The sequence below is a fragment of the Choloepus didactylus genome, assembly GCF_015220235.1.
Source record: "Choloepus didactylus isolate mChoDid1 chromosome 11 unlocalized genomic scaffold, mChoDid1.pri SUPER_11_unloc3, whole genome shotgun sequence".
NCBI lineage: Eukaryota > Metazoa > Chordata > Mammalia > Pilosa > Megalonychidae > Choloepus > Choloepus didactylus.
The window spans coordinates 624,203-633,646 of NW_023637580.1; the positions used below are offsets into that span (position 1 = coordinate 624,203).

At 38.0% G+C, this 9,444-nt stretch overlaps 2 pseudogenes; both read right to left on the reverse strand.

The window, feature by feature from the left end:
• Window positions 1-3,211: 3,211 nt before the first annotated feature.
• LOC119524673 lies at window positions 3,212-5,072 on the reverse strand (annotated as a pseudogene).
• A 3,340-nt stretch (window positions 5,073-8,412) lies between these two features.
• On the reverse strand, window positions 8,413-9,017 carry LOC119524628 (annotated as a pseudogene).
• Window positions 9,018-9,444: the final 427 nt, after the last annotated feature.

Here is a 9,444-nt window from a genome sequence, read left to right on the forward strand (position 1 = left end):
ATGAGCATTTATTTTGCACAATTTAGAGACTACAAAATATGTGATTCTGCCTCTTTTATCACTGAATAAAATTCATGGAGTTACATCTCAGGCATATTTATATTTAGCCTTAATCAAAGAAAAAAATTTGCTTCTAGATTCTGTGTACACAGGGATATTCCCTATGGAACACACATATGAGACATCCTTCTCAGGAGACCTGGAGGAACAGTGATTTCATCCTCTGGAGAGGCCAGTTTTTCCACAACTCCTAATTAGAAAGGATTCCTTGGCTCTATTCTTGAGATTAGTTAAATTTGATATAGTGCTTATTATCATTTAAATCACCATAGATTTTTTTTAATTTATAGATGAGATCTTTATTTAACATTTGCTACTTTTTGTGACAAAACGTTAACCTACTCTGAGCTCACACCTGAAAACTCAATTATTAAAAACTTAAAGACTCCTAGGAAATGTTAACTGTTCTCAGCCTATTATTTTTAAATGCAATTTTAATGAGATATATTCACACACCATACAACCCATCCAAAGTATACAATCACTGGCTTATTGTATCATCTCCTTGTTGTGCATACATCCCTATGATCAATTTTGGAACATTTTCATTACTACAGAAAAGAAAAAAAGAAAACACAAATCCTCCCATAATCCACCCCCTCCCACATTATTGGCCCCTAGAATTAGCATGGTACATTTGCTACTGTTGTTGAAAGAGTATTAAAATATTGTATTACTGTTAACTATAGTCCTTAGTTTTTAATAGGTACATTTCTTCCCATATACTCCTCTATTATTAACTTCTCATAATAGTGGCATACATTTGCTCTAGTTCATGAAAAAACTTTATTATATTTGTATAGTTAATCATGGACATTGTCCACCACAAGATTCACTGTGTTATACATTCCCATGTTTTAACCTCCAAATTTCCTTCTGGTGACATACATGACTCTGAACTTCCCCTTTCCATTACATTTACTGACTATTCAGCACTGTTAATTATTCTACCAACAATGTGCTACCATCACCGCTCACAATTTCCAAACATTTATGTTCAACCTAGTTAAATATTCTGCAACATTAAGCAACTGCCCCTCATTTTTTGCCTCATTCTGTATCTAGGTAACCTGTATTCAATACTTTATGTCTATGATTTTACATATTATAATTAGTTCATATCAGTGAGATCATACAATATCTGTCCTTTTGTGTCTGATGATTCACTTAACATAATGTCCTTATGGTTCATCTGTGTTGTCAAATGTATCAGGACTTCTTTCCTTCTTACTGTTGAATAATTTTCCACATTTTGACACATTTTGTTTATCCATCATCTGTTGATGGACACTTGGGTTGTTTCCAAATTTTGGCAATACTGAATAATGCCACTATGAATATTGGTGTGCAAGTGTTTATTCACATCTGAGCTTTCAGATCTTTTGGGTATTTTCTGAGTAGAAGCCAGATCATAAGACAAATCTATACTTAGTTTCCCAAGGAATCACCATTGTTCTCCATTACCACCATCAGTGAATAAGTGTTCCAATTTCTCCACATCCTCTCCAACACTTTGGGTTTCCTAGTTAATAGCAACTATTCTATTAGGTATGAGATGATATCTCATTGTGTTTTTTTTCTTTTTTTCCCCAAATGGCTGTTGAATTTATTTGCTTTATCAGTAATGTTCCTGGAAAAAATTAGTTAACCGGCATTGAGATGTTTACAATGAAATACTAATTTTAAAAATCCATGACACCTTGGTAGAAATTAAGAGTTTATACCAACAGAAAAGAAAACTTTGATATTGCCAGCAACTATAAAATGAATGTAGTATGACAGACAGAACAGTGAAAAGACTTTAAACATTTACATTTCACACTTGACCATATTTTCAGTCACTGTAATATCTCTTCCCCAGATTAAAAAAAATAGTGTCCCTATATCTATAACAAAGTTTTTCTTCCTACAAAAATCAACTAATGGCCAACAAGGCACAACAGTGTAATAGGTAGAGGATAAAAACACTTCAGGTGCTGAAAATAAATACTAACTGGGAGGACACAAGCCTAGAGCACTCTTGGAGTTCTCTTTAGTCACCTTGAGGTGTGGGGTTTGTGTCACAGCAATGGCTCTGGGGCTGTCTCCTGGCTGCTGTCTATCTTGACAGGGTGCAGGGGGCATCACAGCCTCAGGATCTGGCCTACTGTAAGCCTCAGATCATCTAGACTCTTACTGAAGCCAGAATATGGGGTGGGGAGACACTAGCTATCATTAACAGGGAAAGCAGTATTTATTTTTGTTGTTCAGTCTTGTGAAATGGAGAGACTATCAGTGGTTTCACTGAGATAAGGTGGATCCAAGCATGTCTGTGGCACACTGGGGCAGAGGGGTATTCACACCCCAGCAGGAGAAAGCAATGCAAGACTTTGTGCTTACAGAAACAGAAACAGATTCTCCATGTGGTTGGATTCAGACAGAACCACTACCTTGGACAACTCAGTGGACAACACCTGCTGACCACTGGCAGCCAGGATCAGGAAGGGCAGGCACGCTGTACTGGGCTGCCCAGCTCATTCCGTGGCATGGTCTGTCCACAGCAGCAAAGCTGCTGGAGACTCAGGCATGTTGACCATGGCCAAGAGTGTAAAATGGAAATGGCAAGGTGGGCCAAAGTGATTCCCAGTAAGGACCATTCTGGCCAATCAGAAATCTGAGGCAACTCCCATTACATACTCTCCACTGAAAAGGTGAAGGCACAAGCAAGAATGACCAGGTAAGCAGAAAACCAGATGGAGAGACAAAGGATCAACCCACAAGGCAGGTATACAGTATTCGACTTTTGTTATTTTCCCCCTTGAATGAGAGAAAGAGATTCTGCTGTGATAAGAAAGCAAAGAAAGACATTTTTTGGTTTAAAAATAAACCACTTGAGGATTAAAAAGTTATTTTAAGTTAAAGAAAATTAATCTTCAAATAAGCTAACATACGGAAAACTCATCTGTCTGCTCCAAGACCCAAATGCTTGCAATGCTTTGTCCCCCAAGTAACCTGAGCCTGACAGGTAGAAGTTCTCAGCGTGAGACAGAGCAGAGTCTCTGAATATAAAAGACATTTTACATAATGTACACAGCAGGGATTCTCAGTATTACAGTAGGATGCACAGGTCTTTTTAGATCTGGAGGATTCGATGGTGATACCACACGACTACTTAGATTGGCAGTTCCTTCCTGTCTTTTCTTGGCAATGGCTTCACTTACTTCTCGGTTACATTTGGCTGCCCTTTAGCTGCATTTGTCTCTAAGGCACTGTCCTTTAGTGGCAGAACTGCAACTCCCAGTTATCTGGCTCTTCCTCTTCTGGCAACTGCTGCTCAGACTTGGCTCACTGCATCTGGAGGAGCTGGAGCTGCACCTGCACCTCAATGATGGCCTGTCACTCTTCATTAATTGCTTGATTCAAATGATTGCTCTTTATTTCCTGAATGCTCTGCCACTCCTCTTCATCTTCATTCTCACTTTCACTTTCAGAGGTAGATTCCTAGGTTTCACTTTGACCCTGCTGCTGATGGCTTTGTATCTCAGTCATCCTGCCTCTCAGAGGATCTATCTCTCCTTTCTCTGAAGCCATCTGCCTGCTCAGGAACTGCACCATGGCAGGGAACAACACCTGCTCTGTAAGGATCTCATTCTCCTGGGCAAGGAGAATATTTATAACTTCTTCATTCTCTCTCATTTCTTTTTTGGAAACTTCTTCTTTTGAAAGACTAGCTTGTGCAATCTGGGTTTCACACTGTTTTCTTTTAGCTTCTCTCAGCTTTCTTTTAAGGGATATCAAAATTATTTGTACTTCCCATAATCTTTCTTCTTTACATCAATCCTTTATTACACTCTGCAAATCTTGATGTAAGCAATTCAAGAGGAACTCGTCTTCTAATCTCCTCCTTGTTGTTCTCCTTGGTTGTGGGTAGTACAGGCATCATAGCCATGCTAGAGGCTCTGTCATCTACTTTAGAATCACATTTCCAAAGAGCTCTTGCATATGTGTGAAAAACACATAGAGGACACAATTGCTAATCTGCATAGTGGCGCTGAGCACTACAGAAGTGTTCTGTACATTCCTTTTTGTTTCCAGCTCCTTGGCCATGACATGGTCCATGTGCACATTCTGCCAGGAGATGGTTGCACTCAGGCAGCTCCTTCAGCAGGCACTGGACCACCTGCACCTTCTCACCATCGATGCTGCTTCCACACACCTGTTCAGAAGGGGGCATCAGCTCTTTGGTCAGCAAATTCTCTGGAAGGTCTCATAGATACTGCTTCAGCAAACTGGCTAAACTATTTAGCTCACTCTCTTCCACAATTGGAGACTCTTCTCGGTCATACACTGCTTTTAGCTCATCTACCTTTGATTTAATTCCTGAAATTTCATAGATGCCTTCACACTTCATGTCGTACTTCTTGACGTAATCCACACACTCCCAGAAAACTGCTGGCAGCTAAATGCCATAATACCTCATGGTCTTCTCCACTGCTTCAGCCAAAGGGATTCATGAAATGTGTCTGAGATCTGGAACATCAACCTAAGGCACCTCTGGCTCCTGAGTTGGCTTTTTCTTTCCGCTGTTTAACAACATTGACTGTGATCAAGTCTTTTAACTGCTTCTCTTTGAGTTTTTCTTTTTTGTGCTTTTCTTCATGTTTTTCTTCTTTGTTTTTCTCTTTTGTTTTAAAATCCTCCTCCTTCTTTTTAGAAAAGCTTGGCTTCTTGTAGACATGGATTCCCTTGGACTTCTTCATTTTGGAAGAACTTTTGGTTTCATCTTCCATCCTATTTTTCAGTTTCTTAAATTTTCCCTTTTTCTTCCCATGGTCTTTCTCATCATCAGACAGTATGTCAGGAGGCTCATGGAGGCTGTCATGGGGAGGTGAGGGCTCTCTGGTCCAGTACAACCCAGGAGATTTTGATGGGCTGATCTCTTCAGAGCTGGGGATATGGGACAGATCACTGCAGGACTCCAGCTTGCAGTGCTCACTGGGGTTGCTGGTGGGAGGCAGGAAGCATTTGGTCATTCTTACTCCAAGGTGAAGAGGTAAGGATCTCTGTTACTTGCCCATCACACCTGTGTCTACTGCCAGGTGACAGCTGCCCCAGCCACAGCCTCCTGCTCAAGCTGCAGTGGCAGCCACCATAGCCCCTCCAGCACCACACTCCTGGCTGACCTCAGGAGCCCCATTCCCACCCCACCCATCCACAGCTGTTTACAATGACTGGGGCTGAAGGGGACCAGCCCTTTGGGAACCAGGAGCACTCCCTCCATGCACTGCTTCCTTGTGCCCTGTTTGTCATTGTGGTTTGGATTTGCATTTCACTAATAGCTAGTGAAGATAAACATCTTTTCATGTGATTTTTAGCCATTGGTGTTTCCTCTTTGGAAAATGTCTATTAATGTCTTTTGCCCATTTTTTAATTGGGTTGTTTGTCTTTTTATTGTTGAGTTATAGAATTTCTTTTTTATGTTCTGGATATCAAACCCTTATCAGGTATGTGGTTTCCAAATATTTTCTCCATTGACTCAGTTGTGTTTTCACCCTTTTGACAAAGACCTTTGAAGCACTGATGCAATCAATTCTGAGGAGTTCCCATTTATCTGTTTTTTCTTTTGTTGCATGGGCTTTGAGTGTAAAGTCTAGGAACCTACTGCTTATCACTCGATCTTGAAGATGTTCCCTACATTTTCTTTCAGGAGTTTTATGTTACTGGTTATTATATTTAGGTCTTTGATTCATTTTGAGTTAGTTTTTGAATAGGGGGTGATTTAGGGGTCCTCTTTCATTCTTTTAGTTATGGATATCCAGTTTTCCCAACAACATTTATTGAAGAGACTATTCTACCCCAGTTGAGTGGACTTGGGAGCCTTATAAAAATCAGTTAACCATAGATCTGAGAGTCTAATTCTGAACTCCCAATTTGATTACGTTGATCATTATGTCTGTCTTTATACTAGCACCATGCTCTTTTGACCACTGTGGCTTTATAATATGATTTAAAGTCAGGAAGTATGAGTACTTCCAATTTAATTCTTCTTTTTCAAGATGTTTTTAGCTATTAGTGGCCCCTTACCCTTCCAAATAAAATTGATAATTAGCTTTTCCATCTTTGCAAAGTAGTCTGTTGGAATTTTGATTGGTATTGCATTGAATCTGTATATCAATTTGGGTAGAATTGACATCTTAATGACATTTGCCTTCCAATCCATGAAAACGGAATGTCTTTCCATTTATTCAGGTCTTCTTTGATTTGTTTTCACAGTGTTTTTTTGTTTTCTGTGTACAAGTACTTTACATTCTTCGTTAAGTTTATTCCTAGATAATTGATTCTTTTAGGCACAACTGCAAATGGAACTTATTTCTTGATTACTTCCTCAGAGAGCTCATTACTAGGATACAAAAACACCATAGATTTTTTCTTACAAAAAAATACTTTACTTAAAATATATGATCTTTTTAAAAAGAGACTTTTATATGTAGTTGCTTAGTAAAGAAGCAGACAAAAACACAATAAAATAAATGAAAATTTAGAAGTTATGATTCGTAACATATACAATACTGAGGATGAACAAGACAGTTTAAATCTATGATTAATTCTTTTTGCCCCATCACATTTTAATAATTCATGTTTGTTAAAAACAGTGGTTGAGACTAAAGAAAAGGTCTTATCTATATTCTTTCCTCTTCAAAAATCTGCCATCCTTCCTGGCAGATACAGAAACACACAACAGTGTGTACTTATTTTTTTAATGCCTGCAGGTCCAAAAATGTCTCTCTACTTTTATTGTTTTTCTATTTTCTTCTTTGAAATTCACATATATGTGGCTATAGGTTCTAGTCACATATACAAGGCTTTTAAATTCAAATTATTTTTTTTTTAAATAGAAGCTCTCTAAAAGCAAGGGGAATGACTGCTATTGATAGCATAGGACTCAGTGCTTAATGTCCTTAGGATAGCAACACTCATGATTTTGGTCTCCAAGTCAGCACTGTGAGCAGCTACTAACCAATCATGTCCAGCATTGTACTGAAATATTTCAAACCACATGTAAACATCCAACATAGATTTGTGATAAAACAGGAGAAATGGCTTGTCAAACTGAAGTGTTGTTAGGTACGTATATTCGAGAGGCTATCTTGAATTAGTATTTTGAGGTTTTAAAACATTTTTTTTAAACCATAATCACTGATTCTTAAGCTAGGGAACTTTAACATCTTCCTGGAGTGTCAATTTGTTTCAAAGATTTGGTAAGAGGTTTACAATTTTTCTTATCTTAAAAGTGTCTGTTGCATATATTCACCAGCAAAAACAGTATTATTTTAAATATAAAATATACGACTTCAAGGCAATGATAACTTGACATTTTGGACTATGCCTTCATACCCTAGCTTAGATGAGGGGAGTTTCAGTAGTAACCTCAGAGAAGCAATGAACTAGGCAACCCTGATTTCTCAAAGTATAGCCAGGTTCTTAATGACAGTGGTTACAAGTAAAATTCAGAGTCTTGGCTCATTCTCTTGAGTTTTATCTTCTGAAATAACATAATACTCTATCTATAATGTTCAGGAAGAGATTCAAGGAAAGAACTCGATGGACTGAGCTTTATTTTACATTGTTTAATAACTAGAGGAATGCTGCAAAGAAGATTGTTGATTTCCAACTAAAATATACAGCATATGTCATAAAAAATGGTGGAAATCACAAAGCCAGTAGATCAGAACTTGACCCATTGTAAAGAAATAATGGGAACAAAATTCTGGGTGGTTTTATTCTTCTTTCAAGATTTATGATAGATTACAACATCACTCTTCTTCACTGCCCCTTTGTTTTGTTGTTGTTGAAGAGGTTAAGTATATGGTACCTTTCTGACATTGTTCAATTACATGTCCTCTAGAACACCAACTCCATTAGGGATAGCTCTTTGCAGTACAGTCATGAGGGTAGTTAAAGTGCCCACCAATAATAACTACTTGTTGTGAAATAGAAAGTCAATGGTAATTCCCTGTATAAATGACCTCTATAAAGAACAAAATGAAGATACCAATGAAATTATATAAATTATATGTGTCAAATTTACAAAGTTATTTTTTTAAACTAGGGGTCAACTTCATAAGGCCATGTCAGGAAAACATTATCTGTAAATCAAATTGTCACCCAACACATTTAATAATTAAATACAGTTAAATTCGACACTGGATCAAAAATGATCCTAGGTAGTTTTAAGGTTTAATTCCACTAATCCAACAATTTAATGAGACCATCTCAGCCACATGTTATGACTTTAAGTGATTCATGGGGATGTCATACTGCACCTGTATGCATTTTGTCATGAGTATACACACTCTTAGGCTTTGCACGCTCTTAGGTTTTGTCATAAGATATATTCACAAATATATTTTCATCAACAAAAAGAATGGTGTTGACAGCTCCCAAATGCCGAACATATTCCTGCACAATTTCTCCACTTCAAGTGTCCCATTGCACAATCTTTTTATCAGACATCCCAGCCACAAAGAGATTTTGCTTATCTTCATCAGGATTAAATTTTACCCAGTAGGGTATTTTTGATTTGTAAATATTGCAACACATTGCCTTATTTCAGTCTCCCAGAGTTTAAGATTCCTGTCATAGGCTGCACTGAGGAATTGTCTTCCTGCAGTATTGAAGCAGATGTTCCTAACAGCTTTACTGTGACCAATAAAAGTTCACAGACAGCACCAATCTCTAATTTTACTGTCCATGGAAAAAGACAGCAGTAAATGGCCAGAAAGAGGAAACAATCCAACTAAACTGACACCCTTTGTGTTTCCAGACCACACATGGATTTGTTTTTTGGGAAGATAGCACTTCTCAGGTGGCACAGTTGATTGGAGATTAACACCAACACCCCGATGTTTGTGAAGATAGGGCCAACAATTTAGATTTTCACATGTTGATCTTGTATTCACCCATTTTGGAGAACTCATTTATTAGCTCAAGTAGCTTTGTTGCTTTTTTTTTATGGATTTTCTAAATATAGGATCAGGTCATCAGCAAATACTGACAGATTTACTTCTTTCATTCCAATTTGGATGCCGTTATTTTTGCTTTGTCTTGCCTAACTGTTCTAGTTAGAACTTCCAGCACAATGTTGAATAGCAGTGGTGACAGTGGACATCCTTGTCTTGTTCCCAATTGCTAATGTGGCTGTTATGCAAAATACCAGAAACGGGTTGACTTTTATAAAGGGGGTTTATTTGGTTAAAAATTTACAGTCTGAAGGCCATGAAAATGTCCAAGTATACCTTCACCAAAGGAAGGCCAATGGCGTCCAGAAAATGTCTGTTAGTTGGGAAGGCATGTGGCTGGCATCTGTTGAGCCCAGGTTGTGTTCCAGCTCCTCTCTCAGCTGTT